Genomic DNA, 17,750 nt, shown 5'->3' with positions numbered 1-17,750 from the left:
AAACTTCTCTTTAATCTGTAAGCAGTCAGACATGGATAAAGACATTCTTATACCCTGGTGTGATTATGGCCTCCAATGTGGAGTAATTGAAACCTATATTATATTATGGAAAATGGTTGGTGGCGGTAGCCTCTAGAGATGGGTACCATGAAATCATTCCCCACAAATTGTTGCATACCATCATATAATTAGGTATATTGCTGCAACAAGAGATATTGCACATGTGATGTCTGAAAAGGTAGATTTTTTGGGAACACTTTCTTTTTGGCCTGGACTGTGGTCTCATCACATTTTTTAGCCTGTTGTGAGGCCAAAAGAAACCACCGGCCAAATTGAAACCTAATTGACAGCAACCCAACATACTCTCACACCAATCTAAACTTTTTATGTTCGATTTCAATCTATGTACGAAAAAATTCAAAGGTTCTGTATTGGTCTAAACAGACCTACGGTTAAATGATACTTCCCAATACAAGTTCAATCTCTACAATGCATTGTCAGCATCAAAGCATTGAAACAAAAGGTTTGCATAGGCATAATGTGTTTCATCTCCTAAAGGAAAAATTTTATAGCTGCAACTTGTTATGATCATTATCATATTTTGGCTCAGCTTTTAATTTAGAATCTTCGAAACTTTTTCCTTTTCTAATTTTTAAAAAAGTTTATTATAGAATTTTAATAGTGAAAATTGCACATTCATATTATTTTTTGTTTATTTTTGTGTTCATTTTGATGAATTGTGTGATGAATATATATACATGTTAACATATAATGCAATGTTGTGTGAAGTTGGACCTCGTTCCTCTAACTTTAGTCTTAATGTTATATACACTTATTATTGCATACTTAGTACCAATATTATTCTTGTTTGAACATGTTCTAATACATTCACTTATACTCTGTTTCATAAACTTTCCCATATGCCTCCTCCCATTTATTTTTCAGCCTCCTAGATATGACCATTTCATTGCCCAACATCATTTTTGTGATTCCTATGTAAACCTCATGGTCACAAACTTGATCCTTTTCTTTCCAAAATTTAAAATTCAAATTGGTTGGGTAGCTAAATTATTTACCTTCTTTGAACTAACAAAACACATGTTATATAAAATTTGATGATATATGCGATTATTCAAAGAAATTCAATGCATTGATTCTAAACATATTTAATCCACGTCCTCTTCCATTCTAGAGCATTAAAGGAGCAATCAATAACATTATATTTCAATTTTGTGCATTAAAAAGAGTAACAAACATGCATACATATATTCTAGGGTTCTTGTCTATTGTCTTTGAAGTTCTATATAGAGATTGACCTAGGAGAAATTATTTCCTTGCAATAAAAAACCCTTAAATGGTATTTCTAATAACACTACCCCTCATTGATAGAAGGAGCAAAGTAGATAAATTCATATCAAGCTAACAACAAAGATTAATTGCATTGAGTAGGGTGAAAAGATTAATTGCATTGAGTAGGGTGAAATCTAGAGGAAAGGGACAAGTTTGTAGTCATAGATTTGACATAGGTAATTGAACTTGACCCCAAACTATACATATGATTGATATAAAGACTAGAGCATTTGTTAAACAAAGAGATCAAAATTTTATGCTACATGTTATGAACCCCATTATGTTATATGCTAGCTAGTATTAGTTGCACACATATGCTTTGTAAATATCCATTAGGTAGTATTCATAAAAGGTAGATGCATATGATTTATAAGTCATCCCAATGGTTTTTAGAATAAAGTAATCATTTCACATGCATAGGATAATAGCACTTGCCTTTGGTAAAACTCTATTTATTATAATGAATTCCCAAATGGAAGGCATTTTAAATATTTATAATTGGAGTGTATTCTCTATTTGTATGTTGCCCACTAGAAGTAGCATTGTAAATATAGTAAAAACATTTCTTTTTTTAATTTTTGAATAATTTGTGAGAATGTAGCTTATTTAAATATCTTGCAAGTTTATTACAAATGACCAATATCAACGCTCTTTTCAAGGTTGTTTCTACAAGTAAATTTACTAATTTAATGTTCGTTGGGCCTCAAAACTACTACTCCACTTCCTATAGGATATTGCTCACAATACTAGGACTATCATCAAGCAAGTGAAATTGGTTCATCAACAAAATATTGGAGGGTTTAAGGTCAACTCTATATGAGAATGGGTTTTCTCTCCTAAACTTCGAGCTCATCTTAAAATTAGGAGGGTATTCTTAGAGGCTATGATATATGAAATGAACAAGTAAAATTGGTAGCTAAACCCAAACTATTTATTCAACCACAAAAAATTATCATTGGGTTAAGCACAACTAACTACCTTCAATTGCCTTTCTATAGTTGATTTCAACATTGTAGCAATGAATACAATGTAGGGGAAAGATATATGATTTACAAAGTTTATAATAAATGTTATTCCCTGTATATTGTAAAATCATCTCCTCATCTCTCTATCACTCTTTCTCACCATCTATACATCTCTATGTTTCTCCCACTCTCTCTCTCTCTCTCTCTCTCTCTCTCTCTCTCTCTCTCTCTCTCTCTCTCTCTCTCTCTCTAGACCTCTATAACTATGTCTCTTTTCCTCTCTATATCCATCTCTCCATATTCCTTCTTTCATCTATCTCTATATCTCTATCTAGTTATCTCTCTATCTCTTTCTACCACGATATCTCTCGCTCTCTCTCTATATCACTTCCTATCTCTATCTTTATCTTTCTATCTCTCCCTTTTTCTCCCACTCTATTTAATTTTATCTTCCATCTCTACCATTCCTCTCTCATCTCTCTCTTTATCTCTCCATATCTCTCTCCTCTCCATCTTCCTCTCATCTTTTTCCATTTCCATCTTCTTCTTTATCTCTATCTCTTTACCCTTCTCTCTTGCTCCTCCCCATTCTATCTCTCCCTCCTTTTGTCCCTATCTCTACCTCTCTATCACTTTCACCCTATTGCAAATATAATATGAGATTGCTTGTAAAGGAACTTGATTATTTTTCCAATTCAAAGGTTTTGTTTCAGTTATGATTAGATTCTTGTAAGTGGATGTATAGTTGATTTGAAGCTATTACTTCTCAATTGAGACCTTTATTGCACAAACATCATCATTTTCTAGATGGCCTATCTATTGACTCATGTATTACACAAATTTATGAAAAAATAAACCAAATTTTTCCTAATCGACCTTCCACACCTCTTAATTGCTTATATATATAACTAAAATTTTAAACAATACTATTTTAAAAGAAAACATTAAACCTTGCTTAGACAAGATACATTTAACTGTTTGACAATGACTTAAAAAGAAAAGTGCAATCAAGAAATGCAAAACCAACTCCCTTCCTTAAAAACAATGAGACTTCAAATACAGGTAAGCAAGTGCAATCAAGAGATGCAAAACCAAATCCTTCTTACTAAAACCAATTCCCTTACCAAACAATGAGACTTCAAATACAGGTAGTTCACAGCTAATCTAGAAGCCATGCGTGCAAAATACTATTGCGCAGACAATGCATGTGAACTATTTGGTAAAATGTCTCAAGCAAGGTGGTTTTATGGATTCAATATATACATAATGGATTTGTTTGCAGAGGCTCTAAAAACTTCCAAGCAATGAGAGTAGCAGAGATAAAGTCGAAACCCGCGGCTCTAATAATGATCTTCCCTACCCGTGCTCAATGAAAGAATTGGAACATGGTTACGATGAAAGAATGAGTGATTAAATAGAAAGGAATAAAATATGTTAACTGTTCGACATAATGCTTCAAAGATGTGATCTCAATGAATCCAGGGATTGCAGAAGATAAGTGAAATTATTTTGGGTAAAGGCACTTTAAACACCAAAATGGATAGCAATCCACTTTAAAAACCACCTATGATAAATCTTATAAGAATCACAATAAATTTAAAATAAAATATGACAAGAACCCGATATGCCAAGTGAGACTATGAGTGCATGGCAGAATTAAACCAGCTATATAGAATTAACTAGTGTAATTTATATCTAATAACATCTATTTTGTATTAATAATTCAAAAATGTTTTTAAAATATAGAGAAAGGATTAGGGTTATGGTGCAAAGGTGTACATATCTTTCATATTATCTCTTATATAGTTGACATGATGGCTAAGAATTCTAGATACAAAATATTACTTTGTTTAGGCATAGTTGATAATTCACCAAGGGAATTTAAAGTATATGATTTCTATCTTCAATTGTAGTTCCAAAATTTTCTTGATTTCCAAAGGATTAATGACACTTTTACCAGGTGTAGTGTCGTAAATTGTACACCTTTAATTAGAGTGTCCAATTTCGCACTCTTCTAGCACTAATTTTAGTATTTACCATTCCTCTATGCATTATAGAACCTTTATTGTATTAAATTAATATTTAATCAATATTACAAGTTCTATTTCACTTTAATACATCAACACTTTATTATTTGGTACTTTATTTTAAGTGTGCCCTTATCTTATTTCATTTCATGCTTACATAGGTCCTATGTCATTTAAAAAATCAATGCACCTTTTCCTCCATCGAAATATTATAATTTTTCATATAAATTAACTTTATGGTATCAAAACCTTATTATCTCACATCCCTAAAAATTTGGTCCTAAAGTGTCAGGATGATTTCGGTTGGGGCGACATTATGGACGATCTTTTTTGTCAAGAATTTCGGGAGGATAATATGTTGGTCTTGCCATTTCTAGAACTATCTTTGATAAGAAAATATAATAATTCTAAGTTAGCCAAAAGAAAATTTTACTTCGAAAGCCTTCTATAAGACATCTCCCCTAATCCATTTTATTATCTCATCACTATACTATCATTCCAATTCAAGAGCAATTATTCTAATTCAAGAGAATATATGAGTCTAAGGAGCAACAAGATACATCAAGGCATCTTTAGTTATGTTGGGACCTGCCAAATTTTGAAGGCCCATGTTGACAATTTTGTTTGTGACACTCAAAAATCACCCCTATAAAATCAACCTAGGTAGCCCACTTGGAGGATCAGTATTTTCACACCCCATGATTGTCATGAAAAACCATTTTGGGGAAGTGTTAACCTCTTGTCTAAGATGGCATATGTTCGAAGTGTTAACCTCTTATCTAAGATGGCATATGTTCGATTGCAACAAACTAGGATTAGTTTTGGTAATTTTTTGAATTCCTTATTTTAGGGTCTCGAGGTAAGTTTGTTGATTGCAATTGTTAAACTTTTCCAGGTAGCCATCTTTGAGGGATTGAATTTTATCACCAGTTGAATGTCATGTCAAACTAATATTTTTTGGTGATTTTTTGCATCTTTATGGAGCCCCATGTCAGTTTGGATAGCCCCATGAATCCATTTGATAAGTTTTCTAGCTTGAGTTCATTTGCAAATTGTTCAAATTTGCAAACTAGATTGTACAAAACCTACAAAAGTGGCCCAACATTTGAATTTTTATTTTGTCACCTATTGAACTGCATGCAAAAGTGAATGTTCTCCATGATTCCCTATATGCTTATTGTAGCGTCCTAAAATTGCGACACTTGCAATTTCGACCGCATTTGGGTCTTCACGATGGTGATGCAACACGGAACCTGAATGGAGACCTCGAAACTTGTTCATGACATCAAAAACTGCATTTTTCAGCACCCTGGCCTGATCCTCCTTGCACCCTACTGCCCCTGGAGGTGGGACCATGGCGCCCAGCGCCCTGGTCCCTGGCCCTATTTTGGGCCCAGTCTCTTTTGGGGCTTCGGGTCTTTATGTTTGCAAATTGGAAAATAATATTTCCTGGTCGGCCTAAGGTCGGGAAAATCAGTCTTTCAACCCTAATTGACAAGTATAAAAACTACATTTCCTCTCTCATTTTAAAAGAAGATGGAAAAAAGGCGGAAGCGATATTCAAACATTCAAGCATTCAAGCATTCAAGCATTCCTTCAAGCAATTAATCATTCTAAGTCTCCATTCAAGGCTAAGTGTTGCATTCAAGACAAGGATTCAACCATTGAAGAGGAGATCACTTATAACATACAACATACAACAACATTTACACCTTCGCATGTAAGAATACAAACATTCTTACAACAAGGTATCAGTACTTGTTTACATTACAAACATTTACATTTACAGCATTCTCATTTCTTGGTTAATTCCAAAACCGGGGTTTGACCTAAAGGCAAACCCCTCATCCCTAACCCCCCAATCGTCCTCTCTTTTCTGTATGTAGGTTGCAGGTACGCGGCTGTAATTGAAGATCTGGAATCCTTGTGCAGAGACGAATAGATCCACCTTCGTTTCGTGGATTTTTCGGAGGACCGTGTGCACGCCGGACGCCATCGTCCCGTCAACTTTCGCTCAAATTTGCAGAACAGCACCGTCTCGACATTTTACTGTTAATTCCAGGTCCGCAGCTTCATCTCATATCCCTATCTCTGTTTATAAGCGAATCTTTCCTACTTTACATGCATTCCTAGTTCAATCTTTCTATCTACATTCTTTACAAAAGAGGGTATCCTTGATGTCTTAACCCTTGAAACTCATATAGAATCCAAGCTTGCATTGCGTGGGATTGGATCTTGTGGGTTTCAACCCCTCTTTTGAATGTAAAGTCTCTCCTAAGTGAAAACCATCAACCCTAGTGACTCCCCCTTCTCTCTCCTTGGAGTTGGGGAGGGGAGAACAACTAGGGTTCGATTTTTCCGCTTTACACTTATATACAACTTTTCCAGTTTGTAGCCCCCCAACACCTCATTTGATATTTTTTCAAGGCCAATTCCAAATGGACTTTTTCAGGGTGAATGTCAGCATTTTCAGAATTTCTAGGAAAGCAAGTTTGCATGCTAATATATCGCACATGTGATCAAATCAAGCCAACCCCCCTCACACACATGCTCATGGTATCCAGATGTATCATTTTGCCAATGTTGGCAATTAGCACTCATCTGGTAAGGTAAATTGCATTTAGGGTTGTCATTGATGGCAACTCATCTCCAGGTGTTGATAATTCTCATTGGGATTCATTGTCTTATCATTTTGCATTTATTGGGTCAACTAGTATATACACTATGCCTTATTCTTATTAACTGGTTAGGCTTGGTACCGGTAACGTGTAATTTCGAATTCGGTTAAGTTTAGGACTCGGTTAAGATATTTTGGGACCTCGGTAATATCTTTGAAAGAATTTACGGTAGTGTGTGAAGGCCGACATGGTCATTGGGATTATGCATGATATACCTTGTGATCCGGTAGCTGACAGGTTTATTTTCTTCATTGAGGCCGACATGGTGAAAAGATAAAGGGTATTTAAGGGAGATCTTTTAGCGATGGATTTGAAGATGATGGTGATGCAATTTTGGTTGTGAATCAGTCAGAGATTAATGGTATGCGATTTGGTCAACAAGAGGAAGCTTTAGTGCATAGTTTCATGTGTGCAGTCTCAATCGGTAGCAGAACATGGCAGAACAGAGTATCAGTAAACTGGTTCACAGAGGGTTGATAGAGCATAAACGAGAACTTACCCAGCATGGTCAGATGCAATCTATAAGTTCATTTATGTTTGTAATCATTGTGTAATGTTGTGTAAGTCAGTGAGACTTTTGTTTGAGCAGTGAACTCTAGGCGGTTGGCTTGATTGCATGTGCAATCCGCTCTATGTAATATTGGTATACCTTGATCAAGTATATAGATATTGTGGGTATCAGCCCCACCGTGGTTTTTCCCTTTGCAGGGTTTTCCACTTATAAATATTGGTGTTATGGTTATGCTTCTTTATGTGTTATTTGGTTTATACACTTTAATTTTATTTACTGATACCTGATTCATAAACTTTAACTTCATAAATTCATTTATTGGTAGAACACTGATTCCCCCCCACTCTTAGTGTTCTTGGATTCCAATAATTGGTATCAGAGCTTACTTCCTTGGAAGAAGTTTAACCACTTGAGGAAGATTCGGAACTTGGAATCTATGGATACTGGTCTTCAACAACAACTTCAACTTGCTCTTGAGGATCTTGATAATGAGCAGATGGAAAATAGTAAACTGAAAAATGAACTAATGCAAGCCAGAGAACACATCATTTCATTACAAGGAAAGCTTTCAGTTGTTCAAGCCAAAAGGAAGGAACTCTGTTGTCTTGATTGCAAAATCAAAGTAGTGATGAAGAGGATGCCTTGAAAGATCAATGTTAGAAACTCACTCAAGAGAACATTATCTTGAAGAATGAGATGCAAGCCTTAACCATGAGAATGTGCAAGGAGATTGAAGACAAAAAGAAGAATGGAGAAAAGCTAGCTCAAGAATTGAAGGACATATTTGATGTATGCAACAAACACATGAGAATGACATACTTGAATTGATTTAGTCTCGAAACAATGAACAGGAACTTCAGAGACAGATCATAATCATGAGAGATGATTTAGTCACTGCAAATGAGTAAAAGGACAAATTCAAAGCCAACTCTGCAAAACTTGATGAACTGCTAAAGAGCCAGAGAGATGCTAATGATACGAGAGGTCTTGGTTATGAAGAAGGAGAAAGCTCTGGTACTGCACAACAAGATCAATCATGCGGTTAGAAGTAGAAGCATGCCAACAACCAGAACCAAAAATCAGCAGTAAGACAACCTAATGCTCACAAATTCAATGGTACATGCTTTGTTTGCAATAAATATGGTCATATAGCAAGTCAGTGCACAAATAAGAATAATTAGAACAATGCATCATTCATCGGTCTTGGAAATGTAAGATGTCATGCATGTAGTAGATTTAGACATATGGTTAACCAATGCAGATCAAAAGAAAATCAGGTGTACACCAAAGCAATTCAGAAGAACAATATTGTCTGTTATGGATGCACCAAGATTGGACATATTGCTAAATATTGCAGGAGTAAGAACCCACCGATAGCTAATGGAAATGCAAATGAGAAGGGAAAGGTAAAGGTTGAAGATATCAAAAAACAACATGAGAGAAGATGGGTTAGGAGATTAGACACACAACCGACAGAATAACTGATAGAGCCATCAGGTCCTACACCGGGAGCAGGAACAACCAGTAACTAAAGCACTCTGCCTTAGGGGTAGGCAAATTATTGAAGATCATGCAGATACCCCAGATTAGATCTGTAGTCAAAGAATTCTGATTGCGGATGGATACTCAGGCATTTTCAAGTGTTTACTGAAACCTACTTACAAATTATGTGATCCGATCAGACTTACTAGTAGCATTTATGATAGTGGAAAATTAGGGTTAATGATGATAAAAGGGAAAAAGTTAAGTTATTTCTTCACACAACAATCGAGCATTCTTAAGAGTGATTTCCAGAGCATCTCAAGAGTCCAAAGGTGATTTGTGCAAGAATCTACACTCGAAGGCGATTTCATCATCCGACAGAATCTTGAGGTATTTATCGTCTGTAGAAACCCTAGTTATCTATCATGGCTTCTTCATCGAATGTGGATACCCCTTTGGTGGTAGAAATCAAGAACCGCCCCCATCTTGAATTTAAGAAGCACCCTTTCAAGTCTCTTTTGGATGATCCTTTGGGAGTGTTCTCGAGCGTCTTCCATGGTGTTCTTCATACTAAAGACATTAGGGAATACATCCATTTTGACATTGAGGATCTTGGAGGTTACAAAATATCCAGCATGTTCACTGAGAATCTGATTACCGATAATTAGTTGAAGCCAAAATTTGCCCATTTGTAGAGGAAAGGTTTTACCCAATTTATGAATTTTTTGACTTTTGACGAAGCTGAATGGGTCTGATATATTCTCATCCACATTCATGGAGAATTCATTTGGTTGGACCGGCCATACAAGGTCACCAAGGAAGTTATCAAGAACATCACTTGCCTACATAAGGTCGAAGGTCTGGCCAGCCCTAGGTCAAAACTCTCCAACACCGAATTCTACAAACTCACCGATGCCACCTTTGATGGTTGATCGATGAGAATTGATGATAACAAAGATATTGATGTGAAATTTGCTGCAATGGTAATCAAATACAAAGTCTATCAGTCAAACCGACTAAAATCTGTCTCCAGTAACTGTTGGCATTTTTGATGTTTATGTTGTGATTGTCATTGATGGACACACACTTGCATTGAGATCCCCTTTATATGTATGAGTTAGAGCACAACCGATATTTGTTCCAATCGGTATGTTGTATTATAGTCTTTAGACTATTGGTGTTTTGCAAAATGTGTTTCCCGGTTTAAAGCGGCATGTTGACCCCAAGCCGTTCATGGATCCCAAGCGGTAAGAGGGATTAAACAAGCATAACACATTTTTACCAGTCTTCATTTTTGTCAAACTGGCAACCGACATTTAATATGAACCGGTAATACTCTGTGATGAGTTACCAACTGACATTTTGTGATGAGTTACCATCCATAGATTGTTTGACAGTGCTGACACCTTAACGGTGCTTTTTGTGTCGTGGTACCAAGTATGTCCAGGTTCATTGAACCTAGGAAATTGTTATGTAATCCTATTGGATCGACATGAAATCAGATTCCTTTATAAGGACATCATGTCTAGGGTTTTAGGTTGTTGATGTGGTTGTAGAAAAAGTTTATGTTGTTGCTAGGGTTTAAGGTGGTTGAGGAGTTGGAGAGAATATGAATGTGTAGAAGACTGAAGTAATGCTGGAGTGCATTAGGAACGAGCTATCAAGGATCTAACCGAGCAGTCTGTGCTACTAGCTAGATCAAACACTTGTTGATTACTCACATCTTTGACAAGTCTGTAGCCCTTAACCGGGTAGGCCCAAAAGCCTTTTGTAAATCCTCTAACAAGGTGGTTCACATCTGTGGATCTAAAATCCTCTAGCAAGGTAGTCTTTAATCATACTTATCTCCTAACAGAGATTAAGATTCCTAACAGGATCTGTTCTGGTAAAGAACATTGTAAGACCTAAACCGGTCTAGTTCCTATTCTATAGATAGTTACTTGTGAGTTCCATCTCACTGTGGTTTTTCCCATTTGGGTTTCCACGTCAAAATCTCTTGTGTTATGGTGTTCTTGCTTCTGTGGGTGAATGCATTATTAGCTATTTGGTTTGCATGTGTGTTAACCGGTTTGTCTGTTAAATTGTTTTACCGGTTTACTATTAATCTTGCAAAGTGTTTAAGTGTAGAGATTTTTGGCATACTAATTCACCCCCCCTCTTAGTATTCATCAATTGGTATCAGAGCCTACCTTTCTATAAGTTTAACCACTTGGAAAGAGATATGGGGGAATACTCTATAAGGGAACTTACACATCAACTCACTTAGTCTGAGCAAGCCTATGATGATCTTATGGTCAAATACAAGGCATCTCAAGCAAAAAGGAGAGAACATACTGAAAAGCTGATGGAGCTATCTGAAAATAGTTCTTCAGATGAAGCAGACATGGAAGCCCTAATTGCAGAAGTAAATGAGTTGAATGAATCAATCTCCATCTTGAGAAAGGAGTTGGAAGGACTGACTATCCGAATGTGTCAAGAGCTTGAGAATCAGAGGAAAGCTGAAGATTTGGTGAAAGAAAGAGATCATGAGATCTCCAAGTTGAAACAAGAGATTAGTGCCCTAACTACTCAACTCCATGCAAGCAAAGTAGAAAAAGAAGACATGCAAGGAGAACTGAACATTACCATCTCTGAGAATGAAAACCTGTTGGAAACAAATGCTGCTATTTCCAAAGAACTCTCTGAGTCAAAGGAAATACTTGCTAAGTTCAACAAGAGTACTGTCAAGCTAGAGCAAAAGCTTGAATCTACCAAATCGGTCAAGAATACCAATGGATTTGGTTATTCCGGTCATGAGGAAGTTGAGACCTCTGTTACAAATGCTGGAATGTCAAAGAAACAACCGACATCAAAGGATAAAGGTAAGCAAAAGTTTAAACCTGTTTGCTTCAACTGTCTTAAAGAAGGACATACTGCAAATGTGTGTAGGAGTAAGGCTTACAACAATTTTCCTTATTTCCTATATAATAATCCTAGATCCTATAGATTCAATGGTAACTGTTATGCATGCAACAAGTATGGGCATAGAGCATCTGAATGCAGGTCAGTTATGAACAACATTGATAGATATCCTCAGAGGACCCAAGGAGCTAGTCCTGAACCTTTTGTGAATCGAAATCACAACCGGTTTAATGCTTTCAATCATCAGCAAAGAAGCGATGGCTATCAAGCGGCAACCGGATGGAGAGAAAACTGTATGGTCTGTCATGGTCATGGTCATATTGCTGCAACATGCAGAAGGAAGAATGGAAACATGAACAATGGACCTTAGAGAGCACCTGGATTGATCTGCTATCACTGCAACAAACTGGGTCACATTGCTAGATTATGTAGATCAAGAAAGAACATATATGATGATATACCGGTCACTCTGGAAGGAAACATTGATGTTGACACTGTTCAAGCGGACATGAACAAAACCTGGAAGAAGAAACCATCGGTGTTACAAGAGGAACCAGTTTCTGCACCTAGTGTGGAAATCACGGAACCGGCAAACTAAGCTTCAGAAAAGCTTAGGGGGAGCAAACAGCGAAATGTTTCAAACCCTCGGTTTACACTAGTAAAAGACCTTAATCAGTATGTGATACCTGTCATTTGGCAGAAGATCAGAAATGGTAAAAAGGCAAATTAGGGTTTACACCCTAATGGAGGAGCATTAATGACGATAGGTGAGGAATATGTTTAAAAGCATTTTTCAAATCATTTCTCACTATCAGTTTTCGAGCGAAGAAAAGTTTTTCAAAGAGCAGAGCGACGAAAAGGCGATTTGAGCTGAGATTTTGAGAAATTGAGAAACTGCGAAGGAGATTCAAATTCAAACTGCAAATGGTCAAGTGGAGAACACAAAGTGGTGATTCAACAACCGACAGAGTGTGAAGTGAAGGAGAATCCGCAAGCCGTAAATTCACGTGTTCTAAAAGGTATTTCTTGAGTTCTTAAAATTTCTATCATGGCTTCCGCATCTCATACCAGTTCTAGTGCATCTGTCGAGTCTGCAAGTTTTATTCAACGAAAGTCTAAGTATAATGCCCTATCACAAGTTCCGGCTAGTGTGATAGTAGAAGAGGGAATTTCTGACTACATAGATTACAAGATTGAAGACCTAGGGTCTCTAGCTATCCACTCCGAGTTAGGTTTATTTTTTGGAAAGGATAAGAAGATCAAATCAGAGTATAATATTTTGGAGAAGAAGAAGCTCCACAATGTTGTTTACTTCCTGGAGGATCTCACAGAGGATCATATAAGGATCATTCTAAGTAGAGTCCATGGTGACAAGATGTACCTAGAGAGAACACATGATATCACGCCGCAGGAAATTCATGCAGTCACCAGATTCTACAACACAGGGGAAGTGCCAGCCCTAAGGACTGTAAGCAAAATTGAAATGTCCAAGATCACCGGTTCAGTGAGCGACTCACGAGGCATGACAATCAATTCTATCAAGGATGATCTGGTTAAGTATGCCTGCATGGTGATAGGCTACTGGACATTCTCTGCCAACAGAATTAACTCTGTATCTGCTGCAGTGGTAAATGCCACTTACTGGACGATAAAGGAGGATGCATCATTTGACCTATGCACCGGTATGCAGAGACAACTCCTGTTGAATCTGAAGTCGATCAAACAAGATAATGCATAAAGGTTCAAGTTTGGACAACTACTGGTTGGGTTGTTCTTCTATTTCCAAGGCTACTTTCCAGGAGTAGGAGATGTCCAGTGGTCTGCTGACCAACCGGTGACCAAGAAAATCAAGGAAAGCATTCAAGCAATTGGAACTAGTTACCCTGATGTTGTGAACAAGTATTTTGATGAGTTCAGACGTAAAATGAGCCAAAGAATGAGGATATTAGGTGACATCGTCAAGAAATATGAAGATGATATCTGTTTCACCATCCAAGTGGATAAATGCATAATGGAGGCTGTTGAGCCCAGACAGGAAGAAGTGGAGCCAATGGGCTATGAGGTGATGTATGATATGCTGGAAGGGTATGCCTCTACCCTTATTGCCTCACCTCTTGATCCTAAGGCAAAGAGGATCGGAACCTATCTGGAAAGGGTTGCACCAGTCGAGGAACCCTCTGCAAAGAAAGGAAAAGAACCTGCAGTGAAGAAGGCAAAGGCAGTGCCTATAGCATCAGCACCGGTTACTACTGCAACTCCAAAAGTGACCAAGCGGTCACCAGCCAAGAAGAAATTGGAAGCAACACCGGCTAAAGTCTTCGAAAGGAAAAGGAAGACAAAAAGGAATACACTGGACTCAGAGGAAACTGTGTTTGAGGAGCAGCCCAAGAAGGCGAGACAAACAAGAAAGAAGACAAAGAATGAACCGGCATCATCTGCACCGGTAAATATTGATATCTGCTCCTATAAACCTTTAACACATTGTCAAAGAACAATAAAGAATATTAGGAGAAAATTGATACATGATTTAATTGAGTATTTTGATGACTTTAATGATGATGAAAAGGAAGCGGTTGAAAAGGAAATAATTCAGTATTTATGTGTTAATGACTGGTCACCTTCAAAAATTAGATCTAAAACACCAGATTCTTTGTATAATTCCTTAGACAATAAATGGCGCATTGCCATAGAGCAAGAACAAGAAATGAGAGAAAAAGTTTTTGTTGAACATTTTCCTGATGTATCAAATTTGGAACTGTTCGATGTAATGAACAAATACAAAGGTCTTTTCTTCATGAGAAGAAGAAGACTCTTGTTACTAGAAGGGAAGGCTAAGGAAGTGCTCAAGGATACACACACTCGTGCTCTACAAGCTCTGAAGATGCATCAAGTGGCTGAAGCTAACCGAAAAGCTGAGAAAGAACCGGTTATAACAAAACCGACTAAAGCATTTGATGACGAAGGAAACCCGGTTGATGAACCGGTCGACACTATTGATGTCGATGCCCTGGACATAGAAGATGTTACTCAGGAAACACCATCTGAGGCAATAGGACAGGAGCAACATGCTGAACAGGTTGATAAGCAAGTCGAGGATAGACAGGAAGTGGCAAATGAACAGGCGAAGCAGAGGAAAAAGGATGAAGAAGAGAAGAAGAAAAAGGATGAAGAAGAGAAGAAGAAAAAGGACGAAGAAGAGAAGAAGAAGAAGAAAGATGAAGAGGAGAAGAAGAAGAAGGATGAAGAAGAGAAAAAGAAGCAAGAAGATGAAAAGAAAAAGAAAGAAGAGGAAGACAAGGAAGAGGAGAAGAGGAAGGAAGCAGAGAAGAAGAAGAAGGAAGAGGAAGAAAAAGAAGAGAAGAGGAGAGAAGCAGAGAAAAGGAAGAAGGAAGAGGAGGACAAAGAAGAGGAGAAAAGGAAAGAAGCATAGAAGAAAAAAGCAGAGGAGGATAAGGAAGCGGAGAAGAGGAGAGAAGTAGAGAAGAAGAAAGCGGAAGAGGATAAGGTAGGAGAAGTGGAAAAGAGCACCCAGATGGAGACTCTGAAGGCAACCAGGAGTCAAGCCAAACCAGCTGATCTCACCAGTCCTATCGATCTCCAGTCTGCAAGTGAAACGAAGCTAATGCAGAGCATCAAGGTTGCTCAAGAGCACCTTGAAATTATTCGAAGGAAGAAGGAGCAAGATGTAATTCAAGCGGCTATGGATACTCTTACCGGCTTGATACCCGGTACAAATCTTCCCAACACCGATTCATCACTAGCCAAACTTAAGCTCCTATGCACAGTAGTGGATGATTAGGTGTAGAGCCTAGAAGAGGCAGCAGAGGCAAATGTCAAGAAGGAGTATCAAAAAGCTCTTAACATAGCTCTGGTGAAGAAGTTGAATGAGCTCCGGTCTGAACTAAAGAAAGAACAAAAGGATATAAGGGACACTCTAGATGAGGAAAATCTGCTACTCAGCAAGATTTGCCAACCCCATCTGTTCTATGATGATGTGCTAGCTTAGAAGCAAAAGCTTCAAACAGACTTGCAGTCCTACATGAGCATATTCAAGCCCCCTTATGATTCCTTTACAACTTATGGGCAATCCGTTCACCAGTTTCACATCCAGTCAGCAAAAATGGAGCAAGAGATCAACACCCGATCTAGAGATTTGCAGGAGCTACAACTGGTTCTACTCCCACGATTGCAAATTCTTCAAAAGTGCTATCTAAACTTGGATGCCTTAATAGTTACACAGGAGATGAGCACATTTGATGCCATGGAAGAACACGTCTTCCAGATGCAGACAGAAAAAGAAGTAGCCACCTCCCTACTTGAGTCCTGGTCTTTGTCGATGAAACAATTCTTGTAGGACTTTAAATCTATTTTTGACAAGTATTATTCCTTATTGTCATAAACTTTTATTATTTTAATATCAAATGAAAATAGGGTTGTTCAGCTGTACTTTGTCATTGTTGGCAAAGGGGGAGAAGAATTCTATTTGGGAGAAGTATCTGGTAATCAAAATTTTGATATATGCTCTGAATATCTCAATGTATTGTTAAAGGGATAGTGTATATGCTTAGGGGGAGCAATTTTGCTAATGGCATGATTTTGTTGTAAAACACTTAGATGTCAAAATTTTATTTTCCTAAGTGTTGCCATCAATGCCAAAGGGGGATATTGTTGGCATTTTTGATGTTTATGTTGTGATTGTCATTGATGGACACACACTTGCATTGAGATCCCCTTTATATGTATGAGTTAGAGCACAACCGGTATTTGTTCCAACCGGTATGTTGTATTATAGTCTTTAGACTATTGGTGTTTTGCAGAATGTGTTTCCCGGTCTGAAGCAGCATGTTGACCCCAAGCGGTTCGTGGATCCCAAGTGGTACGAGGGATTAAAGCAGCATAACACATTTTTACCAGTCTTCTTTTTTGTCAAACCGGCAACCGACATTTTATATGAATCGGTAATACTATGTGATGAGTTACCAACCGACATTTTGTGATGAGTTACCATCCACCGATTGTTTGACGGTGCCACACCTTAATGATACTTTTTGTGTCATGGTACCAAGTATGTCCAGGTTCATTGAACCTAGGAAATTGTTATGTAATCCTATTGGACCGACATGAAATCAGATTCCTTTATAGGACATCATGTCTAGGGTTTTAGGTTGTTGATGTGGTTGTAGAAAAAGTTTATGTTGTTGCTAGGGTTTAAGGTGGTTGAGGATTTGGAGAGAATATGAATGTGTAGAAGACTGAAGTAATGCTGGAGTGCATTAGGAACGAGCTATCAAGGATCTAACCGAGCAGTCTGTGCTACTAGCTAGATCAAACACTTGTTGATTACTCACATCTTTGACAAGTTTGTAGCCCTTAACCGGGTAGGCCCAAAAGCATTTTGTAAATCCTCTAACAAGGTGGTTCACATCTATGGATCTAAAATCCTCTAGCAAGGTAGTCTTTAATCAGACTTATCTCCTAACAGAGATTGAGATTCCTAACAGGATCTGTTCTGGTAAAGAACATTGTAAGACCTTAATCGGTCTAGTTCCTATTCTGCACATAGTTACTTGTGAGTTCCATCTCACCGTGGTTTTTCCCATTTGGGTTTCCACGTCAAAATCTCTTGTGTTATGGTGTTTTTGCTTCTGTGGGTGAATGCATTATAAGCTATTTGGTTTGCATGTGTGTTAACCGGTTTGTCTATTAAAATTTTTTACCGGTTTACTATTAGTCTTGCAAAGTGTTTAAGTGCAGAGATTTTTGGCATACTAATTCACCCCACCCTCTTAGTATTCATCAGTAACAACATTCTTATTGCTCATTAAATGGTGAAGGA

Source organism: Cryptomeria japonica, chromosome 7 (assembly GCF_030272615.1).
Source record: "Cryptomeria japonica chromosome 7, Sugi_1.0, whole genome shotgun sequence".
NCBI classification, from domain to species: domain Eukaryota; kingdom Viridiplantae; phylum Streptophyta; class Pinopsida; order Cupressales; family Cupressaceae; genus Cryptomeria; species Cryptomeria japonica.
Note: the sequence above shows the minus strand (reverse complement) of the source record.